This window comes from Sinocyclocheilus anshuiensis, unplaced genomic scaffold (genome assembly GCF_001515605.1).
Source record: "Sinocyclocheilus anshuiensis isolate Anshui unplaced genomic scaffold, SAMN03320099.WGS_v1.1 scaffold318, whole genome shotgun sequence".
Classification (NCBI taxonomy): domain Eukaryota; kingdom Metazoa; phylum Chordata; class Actinopteri; order Cypriniformes; family Cyprinidae; genus Sinocyclocheilus; species Sinocyclocheilus anshuiensis.
Window position 1 is genome coordinate 84584 of NW_015547653.1, and position 13548 is coordinate 98131.

General features: G+C 37.1%; 1 pseudogene; it reads right to left on the reverse strand.

Annotated features, from left to right (window-relative positions):
* Positions 1-13548, reverse strand: part of LOC107702042 (dynein heavy chain 2, axonemal-like) — a 153203-nt pseudogene that overhangs the window by 84326 nt on the left and 55329 nt on the right.

Genomic DNA, 13548 nt, shown 5'->3' on the forward strand with positions numbered 1-13548 from the left:
ATTGTAGAAACTTAATTTGCTGTAAAGTTGCTTTGCAACGATTTGTATCGTGAAAAGCGCTATACAAATAAACTTGAAATGAATTTAATTTAATTATTAATTTTGTGATTTACTTATTTACACTACCGTTCAAAAGTTTGGGGTCAGTATGTTTTGTTAATCCTTTTATTCAGCAATTATGCATTAAATTGTGACAAAAGTGACAGTAAAGACATTTATAATGTTACAAATGATTTTATATGTTGAAAAGAAATACTGTTTTTTGAACTTTCAAAGAATATACATATTCAAAGATCTCTGAATTTTTTTTTTTCTTGAGCACCAAATCAGCATATAAGCATAAGAAGATAATTTCTGAAGGATCATGTGACAATGAAGACTGGAGTAATGGCTGCTAAAAATTCAGCTAAGTCATCACAGGAAATAATTACAGTTTTTTAAATATATTACAGTTAATTTTAAATTGTAAATATTTACTATTTTACGGTATTTTTGATTAAATAAACATCTCTCAAACTTTTAGTGTATTTGATTGTTTTATTGTAGTGAACACGTTAACACACAGCGTTAAGGAAAAAAACAAAACATGTAAATTAATTAAAAAAGAATCAGAAATACACACAAAAATGCAAATAATTAAATTATATGTTAATGAGGACTGGATCACTTTTCATGTCGATAGCCTAAAAATGTTTTGTCTGTTCTCATGTGGAGTTTCATCACAGAGGTATGTAAATGTTACCACTCTGACTCTGCTAATGTAGAAAAGTTCTCAAATATGGAGTTATGAGTCTTAGAACCAATTTTTACTTTTATTGTTGAAATATGAAATATGACTTGATCTTACTAGCTTGTCCAGTATCTTGAGGTTTCTGTGACCATTTATAATTGTCTCCTCTGTAAGAGCTGGAAAAGGTGTCGCAGCAACTATTGTACCAGCGTGAATTTGTTTGTCAGTCAGCCTGATGGATATTCGTTTCGCTTGGTGTGAACAGACCATTCATCAATGATTTTTTTTGCTTATTCATTTTGCATTCAGTGTGAAAGGGCCTTTAATGGTGTGTCCTAAGCTAGCATTAATGCATTTCCCTTCCCTCTGGCACTTAGAGCGCTTTGCCTGAGGCAGTCTGTCTCCACAGACCAATGCAACCACTGTCCCTATAATACACTCAATTAAGTCAAACTAACATTTCTGCTTTTTCTTTCTCACTGTGTTTCGCTGACTAAGCATCATGGGACATTACCCATAGGCCTCAGTCCAAATATACCTCTGTAGAGCTGAGCAGTAGAGTAGAGTGCTGAATAACGCAGCAGTGCTGCCACAGCTGTGATTTATAGAGGTTGTGGTGTTCTGAATGCCCTCTGCTTAATGAATGATAGTGTCTTTATTCTGTATGTAAAACCCATGGCCAGCAGCTCTCCATGACCAACACAATGATTTGCACAGTTTTTTTTATTTGTACTTTTTGCCTTGAAATCACAGAGGGTAAGGTTTTGGGAGTCTAAATGTGAGGTAAGGGTCACCTTGTCACATAAACAATGTTATCAATGGCCACTGCATTACTAGATTTGACAAACAGAGGGTTTCTGGGTGTCTGTCTTTGTGTACCTGAGCAAGAGATCGATGAGTCTGCTGTGTCAGTACCACCTGCACTCTGAATAAAGGGTTTGGGGATGTCTTGCCATCTCCACTGACGGCTTTAGAGAGCTCCTGCAGTGAGCGCTTTATATTCACACGAAATGCCTCCTCAACCATTCGGTCCATCTTCTCCATGCATGACATCCAATACTGTTGCACCTGAAAACATACACAAATATGGAAGTCAATGGGAAGTCCTCACCATGAAAACCTCAAGCCACTTGAGGTTGTGCATTATGCTGATTTAACACCAACAACACTCCTTAAGCAACGTATACATCACAATCTCAAAAAGCTTATTTCTTTAGTGGAAAAGATTCTAAGACACAACACACAGACAGTCCAACCTCTGGGCCATCTAGGTGGAAGGTCCCGTAGACTCTGGCCATGATTTTGATAATGTCCTGGTGAGCGTTCTGCAGTCGGAGCAGCTGGCTATGCTGATGACTCTGCTGATCCTCCTGGAACTCCAGGTCTCCATAGACCATCTTGCCATCCACAGGCACCAAACGCAGTTCACTGATCCTCTCACAGAGCTTAGAGGCGGCTAGGTTAGCTGCCTTATATTCATCCACCATTAACTGCATCTGTGGGAGAGATGAGAGATCAAAATGAGAGAAAGCAGAAAAACAAAGAGAGAGTGCAAGTGTTAATCCCAAAACACACAGCTTAGTAAACTGTAAGATACAGTGGGTACAAAAAGAATCAGTGGTTAACATTAATTTTTTTCCCCACTGTACCACAGCAGTATAACCCCAATCTTTTTTTGTGTCATTTTACTGATGACTGCTTCTCTAATCTCAGGGAGTTCAACACAGGATTCACAAAACGCTTGCTCTTGAAAGATGGCTCAATACCCAGTTTATTTGGACCAACTGTCTCCACTGAATCACAACCTGTGAGTATGATAAATAATAGATGTTTATATTTTCTATCGGGAGTTCAAAATATGGAACTATGGCAATAGGCGTATCGTTTCCGACACACTCTGTATGCAGCAGACTAATCACAGCAGACTGGGCCATCTGACCAATCACAGCGGATTAGGCTCACAGAAAGGCAGCGGTTAGAGAGACTGAATCTTAGAGCTGCTTTGAACGAATCGTTGGAAAATGAGGTGATATTAAATGCATATTTTGAGAAAATAAAAGCGTTTTTTGACCTTGCATGCATGTAAACCTATTGTAGGAGACTCCCAAAACAATATTAGGAACCTTAAAAATGCCATAATAGGGGCACTAACAACCATCTTAATGCATATTGTAAACAAAATTGTCAGGCTATGCACTTCTTTGTTCTTGCTATCTGCATAACCTTTTCCTGACATTGCTGCGTCATTATTTAAAATGAGCTACCACTTTACTGGTCTTTCACTGTTCCAAAGCCTTTAAGCTATTGTGAAACAAAACCTCAGCGTTTACATATGGGAGTACATGTTTTTTAGCGGATTAGGCTCACAGAAAGGCAGCGTTTAGAGAGACTGAATCTTAGAGCTGCTTTGAACGAATCGTTGGAAAATGAGGTGATAATAAATGCATATTTTGAGAAAATAAAAGCGTTTTTTGACCTTGCATGCATGTAAACCTATTGTAGGAGACTCCCAAAACAATATTAGGAACCTTAAAAATGCCATAATAGGGGCACTAACAACCATCTTAATGCATATTGTAGACAAAATTGTCAGGCTATGCACTTCTTTGTTCTTGCTATCTGCATAACCTTTTCCTGACATTGCTGCGTCATTATTTAAAATGAGCTACCACTTTACTGGTCTTTCACTGTTCCAAAGCCTTTAAGATATTGTGAAACAAAACCTCAGCGTTTACATATGGGAGTACATGTTTTTTACCTGTAGTGAGGAGCTACACATAGGTAGTTTGAATAACTGCCCTGAGAGGAGTTACAGCACAAAGCAACCATTAAAAGCTCAGGTGCTCCTCCATTAGGCTGAGGAAAACTAATTGCACTGTAAAAAAAAAAAAAATGACAGAAAGACAGAATGTGGTTAAAAAATAAAAGAAAAGAAAAAAGAAAAAGAGAAGAAAAAATAAAACAGAATGAAAAAACACATTCAAACAGAGCAGCAAGGGTTTTCCAGCAGGATTTTCCGTCTCATGTCTCCCTCTCTCACTCTTCCACAGAAATAGAGCATCTGATTTCCACCTATCCCTGTGCTTAAAATTAAAGGAGGCAGTTCTTATCCACAAAGCATCAAGCTTTCTCGTCCAACAGCTCCCTATTCAATCTGTGGAGGGCAGGGTTGCTGAGACATTTTTGTGAGTCTGCATAGAGGTTCTCAGAAGCATCTTACATGCCGCATAATCTTACTCTTCCTTCCAGCTCTGGATCCAGCTCGTCTTGTGACTTTTTCATGCACGAAATGTGTCACATGAAATAAGCCTCAAAGGGGAAGATTACTCGATGTGCACGGGTGTGTAGAATGTATACTGTATAAGTGTGCGTGGGTGTGTGTAAGCTCAGATGTTTCGAGTTCTCCACACTTCTCCATTACCACTGAAGCTGTTGCCAGCTCTGTTTTGGACTCGAAGGATGTCTGACATTGACTCTGACGTGAACCTGATCTCTCGCCCCCAGCTCTCTCCAGCAACTGAGAACTGGGCACAGTGGCGGCACGAACGAGGCTGGCTGCCTTTCATTGTGAACGCTGGGGCTGTTTATACTGAGAGATGCCTGTGCTACCTTTATTAAAGTAGATGGGGCATTCATGCTGCTGCTTGCATGCCTTTGTGTATATATATATGTGTGTGTGTGTGTGTGTGTGTGTGTCTTTACCACATGGCTAAAGGGCACTGCCAGTGCTTTAATATCATATTGCCTTGTACAATGAAGGAGTGATGGACAGCCAGCAGAGGAAGTGAATAGATTTCACAATTGCTCTCCATTGAGTCGCACTTCCATTTTCAGTAAAGCCTGCTGCCTTATTCTTGCATTACAAAAGCAATAACGGCCAGCAAAAGGACACAGCTGTATCGGTACAAAACAAGAGCAAAGCCTTCTGTTCCTGAAAAACTGTAGCTAGGGAACAAAATTAACTCTTTTTTTTTTTTTTTGCTACCCCTGCCAATAGTGGGTGACTTGAGACAATTTACTAGCCAAAAATATTTCTTACCTGCCGTGATGTATTCTGCGCTAGATTTTATTGAAAAATACACTACCAGTCAAAAATAAAGAAAAGGTAAGAAATGAATACTTTATTCAGCAAAGATGCATTTAACTGATCAAAAGTTACAGTAAAGACTTACATTGTTGCCAAAAATGACTATTTCAAATAAATGCTTTAAAATGTTCTATTTATCAAAAAATCCTGAAAAAAAATGTATCATGGTTTCCACAACTGTTAACATTGATAATAATAAGAAATATTTCTTAAGCACCAAATCAGCATATTAGAATGATTACTGAAGGATCAAGTGACACTGAAGACTGGAGTAATGATGCCGAAAATTCAGCTTTACCATCACAGGAATAACTTACATTTCAATATATACTAAAATACAGAAAGCAGTTGTTTTATATTCTAATAATATTCTACAATATTAGTTTTTACTGTAGTTTTTTTATTGAATTAAATGCAGCCTTGGTGACCATATAAGGGGCTGTTCACATGTCGCTCCTAAAAACGTGTGGAAAACGTTATGCGCGCCACTTTCTGCTTTTTTCCAAAGCGTTCGGGCGCTTGCGCTCTGGAGGCGTCTGGCATTGCTAAGTAACCATGACCTGCGCTCTCCGTGAAGACGCAGAAGTTTCAGCAAAGGATAAATGGATTTGCAGCTAGGGGTGTGCGATATTGACAAAAAATGATATATCGATATTTTATGGGATTTTATCGATAACAATAATTAGACGATATTTTGCTGAGTGTGTTATTGTGTTGGTACCTTAAGGACTGCTGAAGACAGCTGATTCCTAATGTTTTTAATATTCTTCATATTCTGTGTGGTGGTCAGTTCATACTGATAGAAATTAATCTTTTCCAATAAGTTTAAACTGATTTTTGTATTTTATGGGCATTTTTACCTTTATAAAGCCATTTTTTCTAAAAGTGTCCATTATCTTTTGAGTCAAATTCTTACATTTAATCAGGGAATTAGAATAATAAGACATTTGGGCTGTTACCAAGCAAATTAAATCAACACAGAAGCTGCATCTGAAGTCGTATTGAATGTTAAAATGCGTTTTAAACAAAGTTAAGCGCTTATCATTACCCATTTTACTCTTAGTAATTTAATCATTTAATCAATTTCATCATTTAAAAGTTTAGTTCAGAAGTATCGAATCGGTATCGATATCGACGATACTGGTTTGAAAAATATCGGTATCGTATCGAAAACAAAATAAGTGGTATCGCCCATCCCTACCTTTCTGTGTCGTTACGGGAAAGGATGAAGCTGATTGGTTGGTTCTTGTCACATGACCCACGGTGCACTTGCGGCATTCTGAAAAGTTTAAATGTTTTTATCTCGATGCGGCAAGGACGCGCCTAGATAAAATGAGAGCGTCGGACCCGATTCCATTATGAGCGTGCCTACATTTGAAATAACGAACTTGAGCGCGCAAAATACACGATATGTGAATGGCCCCTAAGGGTCTTTTTTCAAAAACAATAAAAAGAGAATCTTACAGACCCCAAACATTTGAACGGTAGTATATATTAGTGTTATCCCTATAAAAATGGGATTTATATAGCGGATTTCTTTCTTTATATTTTCTTTTGGATGTCTTCCTAATAAAGTATCAGTCAACTGTTTAATTTACTTGTTAAAGCCAGCCCTTTTTCTCAAAGTCCAAACCCTAAACTGTTGGTCTAACTCACAACATGTGAAAAAAGTCCTAAACCCCTTAAACTACCTACAACTGAATTCCAAACATGTTCTCGTCTGCTCTCAGTGTGAAAGTTATGAACATCTTTCATTTACTGTAGATGTGTCCTTTATAAGCTATCAAACAGCAATCTTATATTTGGCCTTCCAGGTCTTTTTTAATAAAACCAGCACCTGCCAGTTATCTGACCACTAATTCTAGTGCATCATTTGCTGGCTGCTACAGAGCTCAAATCTCAGACCACATCTTAACCCCCACTCACCAGAGCCCTGTGGTACTCACAAAAATCTGTGTACGACTAAAAACTGGATTAAAACCGGTGAGACTTTGGGTGAAACTTTGCATACTAGAATAGGGCTGCAATAGCTATTCAATGAAATTGATCATTGATAAAGGAAATAATAATAAATACAAACAAAAAAAATTGGTTGGGTCTTAGTGGTTTCACTTAATGTAGTGAAAAATGCATTTCTATGGAGGGGAAACACATTTTACATACACTGCAAGAATTATTTCCATTTAGCAAAAGAGTATTTTTTTTAACAGCAAGTGAGCAATTAAATGTTGCTGTCATCATTTAACTTCATAAAATGTATGCATGCATATCAATCAAATGAAGCGCAACAGAGAAAGGGAGCACATTGTTCAGAACAATATTCTATTCTATGTAAATAAACTTTATATTGCAACTTATTATTTTTTAAAATATACATTTTTATTATTTTAAAACATTTTTGCAACAATGCATAGCAAACAATATAGTCAAATTGATCACTTGAAAGAGCGCATTGGGCAAGACTATGCAATCAAAGAGAAAAAACCCCATTGGATTAATAGATTATCAAAATAGTTTTGCTTACAGCCCTAAACTAGAATGACCAGAAATGCTAATTATTAATTTGTCAAGCAAATCCAGCATTTCTGGGATGCCTATATCTATGTCTATAATTCTCTGCAATTTTTGGACTCAGGAGGTTTCTCTGCTGAAGAAACCAGGCCGCTGTCCACACCGGGCTTCATGCCTAGCTAGCTGTACTTCAGCTTTACCAGAAAGACTATGCTGGCTGACCAGCTTCACCACCTATGTTTTTCTGGTGGCAATGCACTGGACCAGCATTGAAATTCATACTGCTTTAATCAGGGCAAATCCAGAAAATTTCCATCTGCCTGAGGAACACAAGCTTTTCACTTTACCATCTGTTTGGCCACAATTTTCTGTTGTGTGTATTTGTGTGTGTGTTTCAGAAACTACTGACCTTGTTGGCGTGCAATCTGCAGTCATTGATAAAGATGCTGGCTATTCCTTTTGTCGACCAGTGCTGTTTTGACAGGCCTGGCTGGATTTTCCTATCCAAGAACCGAATTCTCTCAGAAAAGAGACCCAGCTCATCTGCATTTAGAGCCTTAATGATTCTAATAGAGAGTGAACACAAACATATAAGAGGAAGTTCACTGTTGTTTTTTTTTTTTCATTTTCATTTTAGGTCTTACAGGCACTGACAAGTTTCTTTCACAGCATTTTTTAAAAACAAGCAAGGCCATTTTAAAAGCATAACTGAACAAGAGGGTGGTAAAAATGGATTAACAAGTCTTATTGGATGTGCTTTGCCATTTGGGGCAAGTGGCCTGTTTAGCTTCTGCTGGGTTTAAGTGTTTGTTTCCAGCTGGCATGTGTAGAATGCATTAAATGTGGTAACAATACTGACAGAGATGACTCACTCTGTCCCTCTGAGAGTTACAATGAGTCCTCCAGTCTGAAGAGCGTGTGTGTGTGTGTGTATGCGCATATGTGAGAGAGGAGGAGGTTATTATTCACTACAGAATGAGGGACATAAGTGTGAATTGTTTTGTTCAGTGGAAGTGTGTGTGTGTGTGTGTGTGTGCGCATTTAATTCAAGTGCTTTTCTCCAGACTGGATGTGCTAAAGTCTTGAATGGAGATGTGTATAGAGGCAAATGGAATGTAAATACTCAGTTTGTACTGAATTCAGTCTCTGTCAGTCATACCGACCTGTTGTAGTCTCTAACAACTAGGAGGACATTCTCTCTCAGGCTGTGGAGTTCCTCTCTGCACTGATACACCTCTGTGATGTAGTGAGGGATCTCCAAGAGCAGTCGGTCCCAGTAATGAATCTCATTAAACATCTTCAACAGGTTCCTGAACACATAAACACAGTTATACATTCAAAGTCTATGCATTTGTGCTCACACTAGAAAATTCAGCATGTATAAAACATCTCCAGTAATGGTCATGTATTGTAATGTAATGGTCATGTATGACTACAGAGCACGAAAGATTTCAGATCAGCACAACCACAAATAACGTAATTATTTGAAAGGGTTTGAATGGGTCGCTAAAGGACAATAATTAACAGTATTCACAACATATTCAACTTCAAGTGTAACAGAATGTAACATAGGATTTAATCCATTGCGGTCAATATTATTATTTAATATTATTTATTTCCCTCCGAAGAAAAAGTGAGAAGTGGATGTTTTATGATGTTCCTATACCGTCCTCTCCATTAAATAAAAAAGGCAATGTTTTCTATGGAGCCAGATAAGCCTCAAAAATAATACATTTACAAAACAAAATTAATGCACTGCACAATTTACATTTACAAAATCCAATTAGTAAATTCACAATTCATAAATACACAAGTAAAAACATAAATATTTCCCCAAATGCTCACACAAATGCATCTTACCTAAATAAATTTAAAATGTTTACACAAATATGTATATATCAAGTTCTTGAATTAATTTCCATCACACATTTATGAATGATGTTACATGTATTTATGGATCATTCAATCTGCATTTGCAAATCGTCACACGTGCATGAACTGCTTTGAATTTGTGTGCGGTATTTTTGAGACCATCCTGACAGATTAAGATTCATAAATATCTTTTTTTGGAGGATGCTCCGTTCAGCCAATCGCGGTGAGCTTTTAATCTACCAATCAAAACGCTCCTTACTGAACAGACTCAAGAGGCTCAACGCTGCGCTTGTACTGTGCATTGTTCCATGATCGGGTCCTTGATGTAAAGACATTTTAATGGGTACTCTTTTTTTTTTTTTTTTAGCACCTGATTACAATTTCTACAAAATCACATTATGATTTATATATATCGTTCGCACAAAATACAGCTACCTGGTTATCCTGCTGTCTTATACACCAAAGTTGCACATACCCTGTTTATTCAGATCAATCTGTAATATTAAATGTCCAGATATTTCATTTAATAACAACAATTATGTAATGTGTTCTGTTGTTGTTGTTGTTGTTATTAGTAGTAGTAGTATCAGGTTCGCAGTAACTTTTGATCAGGCATTAAAAACAGCTACCACCACCTAAGGGAGATTTCTAACGCACACAGCAGAGAGATTTCAGCATGGAGGATGAAAACCAGACTCAACGAGTGAGTAAAGTCATTTTTTTTATCTGATGGCATTTTCTTACGATTATAGCTGGTCGCGATGGTAACTTTAGAACCCACTATCTACAAACCAGATTTAAAATTACCCGTTAGTTTATCATTGAAATCGTTGTTTTATTGATTGTTTATCGCCCATTCATCCTGTGATTACTAAAGTGTTCCTACCAGTTATAATACACTGAACAAAATTATAAACGCAACACTTTTGTTTTTACCCCCATTTTTCATGAGCTGAACTCAAAGATCTAAGACTTTTTCTATGTACACAAAAGGCAAACAAAAGTGTTGCGTTTATAATTTTGTTCAGTGTATAAGAAAGCTGGCATGGACTAACAACTTTGTAACACTGCAAACTGAACACTTCATTAACTAAAACAACCTTTAATCATAAGAAAATGGCATCAGATAAAAAAAGGACTTTACTTACTCGTTGAGTCTGGTTTTTATCCTCCATGCTGAAATCTCTCCGCAGTCAAGGACCCGATCATGGAACAATGAACAGTACAAGCGCAGCGTTGAGCTTCTTGAGTCTGTTCAGTAAGGAGCGTTTTGATTGGTGGATTAAAAGCTCACCGCGATTGGCTGAACGGAACATCTTCCAAAAAAAGATATTTATGAATCTTAACCTGTCAGGAAGGTCTCAAAAATACCGCACACATATTCAAAGCAGTCCAAGCACGTGTGACGATTTGCAAATGCAGATTCAACGATCCATAAATACATGTAACATCATTCATAAATGTGTGATGGAAATTAATTTAAGAACTTGATGTACACATATTTGTGTAAACATTTTACATTTATTTAGGTAAGATGCATTTGTGTGAGCATTTGGGGAAATATTTATGCTTTTACTTGTGTTTTGAATTTACGAATCGGATTTTGTAAATGTAAATTGTGCCGTGTATTAATGAATTTTGTTTTGTAAATGTATTATTTTTGAGGCTGATCTGGCTCCATATTTTTCTGATGAAAAATTATGAAAACAAATATTTTTATAGTGTGCAGTGCACTGAATCATGTGCCATAAACCATGGACAAAATATCCCTGGTCAGTGACAGGCATGTCTAATTATATTGACAATCATAGTGAGCACAGAGGTACTGGAGGGCCTGTATGCATGTGTGTTTGTGTAATCACATACTTGTTAAAGTTGATGTCCAGCAGACCTGTCTTCCCTTTATAACGGATCATGAGCGGCTGGTTGAGACTGCTGAGACACTCTCTGTTCAGTCTCTGACTCCAGTCTGTGAAGAACCTCCTCACCTACTCATCCAGAGTCTGACAAAGCTTAGCATAATTCACATGCACTTCTTCTCCGCTGCTGACGTGTGGCAGGAAATGAGTGCACTGGAGAACCTAGACAACACATGTGCAAAAAACACATACAAACAGATGGGAAGAGCTCAGAAAGAATGCAGAGCCTTCTTTGAACAAACATCTCATCACTTACAAACAAACAACGTCTTGAAATCTTACCGACTCACACATACAAGGTCACAACCAATCACAACAACCGCCAGAGCACAACTAAGCTAAACAAACCAAGGGTAAACAAAAACAAATGAAGGCTAAACTTCGCTCATGTTAGGAATGTCTCAGGCTATGCAGTAACTATGTAAACATTCTACGACGTCTAATCAGACCATCATTAAGCTCTGGTTTCTGTCTCCCTTTTGTTTCTCTGTGGGCCTTTTGGGATCAATTGTGGGGAAATGCAACATAATCATATCTGTGTCCAATTAAAGCTTATGTCTGCTCTTAATTGCCTTCTTAAAGAAAGCGGAAAATGAATTTAAACACAATGGAGAAGGCAATGTGCTTTGTAAGCAAACTGAAGAAAGAGAGAAAGATGAGAAGTGAAAGAAAGAAAACAGAGAGAGAGGATAGGTGAGTGAAATGGAAAGTGACAAAAAGAACGAGACAGTGAGTATGTGGCGGCACAGATGGCTTTAATAGCATTAGGGCCTGTGTGGCTAGATCCTGGTTGAGCTCCAGGGCCTCTGCTGGGGCCCCTCACTGGCCTCTGACACAAGGCTCTGAACTCAACACAGAGAAGAGCTCAGCAATGGAGTTAAGCTATCCTGTGACACCTTCCAAATTTACCCTGATAGAGGTTTTGGGTTGGAATCTGATTCTTTTGTCCACAAAACCCAATAGAGTTCACCTACAAAGGGTGAGGAAAAAAGGGTGTGGCCTAGTGCATGCTGGGATTGGACTGATAAGTCACCTTGTGGTCTCTTAAACACACATCTAATTGGTACATCTTTCAGGAACCAGTGATGCTTGATTTGACTGTGGGCATTTTTCACATGACAGCTTTTGGTGTGGACCCAAGTCAGTTTGATGTCAGAATGTTTGACATCTTTATTATGGAAGGGAAACTATTTTGGTTGATTCTGATTACATGTAACAATTCTGGTTCCTCAGCAATTCTATTAACGATTAATTTGGTATCTTTGAGGAAGCACAAAATAATTAAACCTAACTAACTACTGTACATTATAACATCTAGTATATTACACCAATCTCACAAAACCTTAAGTGTTTGGTGTATTTCAAGTCAATTACAAAGAAAAGTCAGTCATTGAGTCATTTAAGACTGACGAGTTTGAGAACGGTTCATTAAAAAGAACCAGCTCATAAGACCAGCTCATTCATTGTTAGTGAATGGGACTAATCTGTCTTGGCATCTAAGTGAAATAAAGAAGTTTAAGTTGAAGCACCAAAATGACTAAAACTAAAATAAAAATGAAAGCTATGACAAAAGCAAATAAAATTATTAAAACTTTAAAATTAAAATTAAATTTCTTCACCAGTACAGAAAACACAGAGTATTTTTGCATTGTTGGAATTTCATTAAAATCATTGTGTACTGGTATTTGTTTTATTTATTTTTTTAAAAGGCGCAACCAATTGTGAATCAAAATTAGTTTTTGATTCACAACCCTGACCTTATAGTGTTTTTTTATGTTAACCTCTCTTTAATGTTAATCTTACCTCCATGGGTCTTTCTATCCGTGATCAGACTGCTCAGGCCCAATGCGCCTGTCCTGCGTGTTGAGGCATCTGAGCAGGAGTGAGAGATGACAGCCTGCACATCACCAAATTGATATCACTCAGCTCAACACTTTGCAAAGCGTATAAATCCACCATATTTCTGTCAATGGTCTGCTTGATAGCCTGAGAAAGATATAAAAGAGAAACACTCAGGAAATGTGGTAAATTGTGGTACAATTACTGTAATACACAGCCTCTTATAATTTACTTCTTTATGTGAATGCACCCTCTCAGAAACCACAAACTTAACAAATTACTGTTATGATAATTATGTTAACTAGTTGTCTTTAGACTGTTATTTATGAAAAGTTATTTTTATTTCATATTTTTATATTATATTTTTTATATTGTATAACATTATTATATTTTATTTTAAATTTGAGTTTGTTTCACCTTTAATGGCATTGGCATCTTTTTATTTTTGACTTTTTATTATTCGTATTAAAGGGTTAGTTCACCCAAAAATGAAAATTAGCTTGTGTTTTACTTACCCTCGACGCATCCTAGGTGTATATGACTTTCTTCTTTCAGACGAATCCAGTCGGAGTTATATTAAAAATTGTCCT